Genomic DNA, 1,924 nt, shown 5'->3' with positions numbered 1-1,924 from the left:
AAAAAAACAGAGAAACAAATAGAAACATAATTAGCGTAGCTGCTGTTTCAACCAAGCAAAAATGATTTGTTTAACTAACGAATAATAATGTGCATTTGATCAGATATAACTTCAGTATAAGATTATGAGATGCATTATTTGAATGCTTGGCCAAAGAGATGTGTCTTTAATCTAGATTTAAACAGAGAGAGTGTGTCTGAACCCCGAACGTTATCAGGAAGGCTATTCCAGAGTTTGGGAGCCAAATGCGAAAAAGCTCTACCTCCTTTAGTGGACTTTGCTATCCTAGGTACTACCAAAAGTCCAGAGTTTTGCGACCTTAGGGAGCGTGATGGATTGTAGCGTGGTAGCAGACTAGTTAGGTATGCAGGAGCTAACCCATTAAGGGCCTTATAGGCAAGTAATAATATTTTGTAACTGATACGGAACTTATGATATGATAGCATCCCTGATTGTCCCCGCGGTCACTGGCTGATGTGCAGCACTAGAGGCAAGTTAGAAGCCGGTTTGCAGCAGAAGAGTGTGATGTTGCTCTGATCTGATCTCATCTGAGCGCCAGATTATCGGTCATTTACGCTCCGCCCTCATCCTCTCGCTCCCTCCATGCATTTTATCCGATAATGTCCCCAAATAATTAGGAAATAAATAATTTGAAAGAAAAATAAATGTCTTATTTCTCTATGTACCCCAAAGTTAAAACATCATCCATAAGACGAATATATAAGTTACCTTTGAAAGTGTGTTTGAGCGTTAGATAGGAAGTCTACTTACAGTAAATATCGAATATAATGCTAAGCATGATAGCACTGATGTGGAGGTATACAGTAGATATGACTTGACATGGAAACTCTGCCTCTTAGTGGTGAAATAATGCAGATGCACGAGCACTAAAAATATTACAGAAGCAATTTTCACTCAGAAATTGCTAGTATTTTTTATTCTATTTATTTATTTATTTTTACAGTGAGGAAGAACTCCACTCTAGATTCTCAACAGTTGTTACCAGTTTTCATAATTTATTAAATATTTGAAACATTTATTTTGGTTGTTGATAAAAGTATCTCTTTTTCAGCAAGATATTCGTCTTTAGTTGGGCATTAATTAGAGCACTTGTTAACTCCTTTTCTGGGGTTATTTGAAATCTCTTGTGATTGAAATACGATTAACTTTTTAAAAACACTTTACTGCAATAAATAATTGCAGTAAAGAACACTTTTGAAGAATGCATTTGTTTTATATTTATGAAAATACTCCAATGATAATGAGGTCAGTCGTTAACACGCCCACCAAACAACAACTTCAGCACTGCGGACAGCAACCGCCATCCAGGGCGGTGATTGGCCAACGAGGTGGAAGTGGGCGTGTTCAGAACGTAATGCGGCACTCCTATTGGGTCAAATCCGTGAGCGTAGTCACTGCTGTGTGGATATGCGAGGAATGTTGACTCGCACTCAGTGAAGATTACAACACACTTTAGAAACAATCTGAAGAAACTCTACTTTGTGCTGGTGATTGCTCAGGAGTGAATGGGTGTTTAAGTATGCACTAGAAAGCCATGTTACTGTAGAGGCGCCCGGTGTGCAGAAGGTAAGGCGATTATTTTCCTCTCCATTGAGTCTGTTAATGCTCGAGCTTAGCTTGAGCTGCCCTGATGGGGGAGTTTCATTTGCTCAGTGTCTGCAGTAAAGCTCCGAGAAACGAACAAATGCAGCATTAGGGATGTGAACAATAGTCCGAGGACGATCCGATGAAATACAGGTTAATAATGTGTCAATATACGAGTCACACTCACTCACACACTCTCACACACACACACACACACACTCACTCACTCACTCCCTCACTCACTCACACACACACACACACACTCACTCACTCACACACACACACACACCCTCACTCACACACTCTCACACACACACAC

The 1,924-nt window shown here is 40.0% G+C and overlaps 1 protein-coding gene across 1 annotated transcript in view; it reads left to right on the top strand.

The window, feature by feature from the left end:
- Positions 1–1,387: 1,387 nt before the first annotated feature.
- LOC107599784 (secretory carrier-associated membrane protein 5-like) overlaps positions 1,388–1,924 on the top strand; it is a 6,544-nt gene continuing 6,007 nt past the window's right edge. The window contains exon 1 of the mRNA XM_016291475.1: positions 1,388–1,587. The gene's annotated coding sequence lies outside the window, so the exon portion shown is untranslated. The remainder of the gene's footprint in view (positions 1,588–1,924) is intronic.

Source organism: Sinocyclocheilus grahami, unplaced genomic scaffold (genome assembly GCF_001515645.1).
Source record: "Sinocyclocheilus grahami isolate Dianchi unplaced genomic scaffold, SAMN03320097.WGS_v1.1 scaffold271.1, whole genome shotgun sequence".
Lineage (NCBI taxonomy): Eukaryota > Metazoa > Chordata > Actinopteri > Cypriniformes > Cyprinidae > Sinocyclocheilus > Sinocyclocheilus grahami.
The sequence above is the reverse complement of the archived record's forward strand: the minus strand, read 5'-3'. Positions and strand labels throughout refer to the sequence as shown.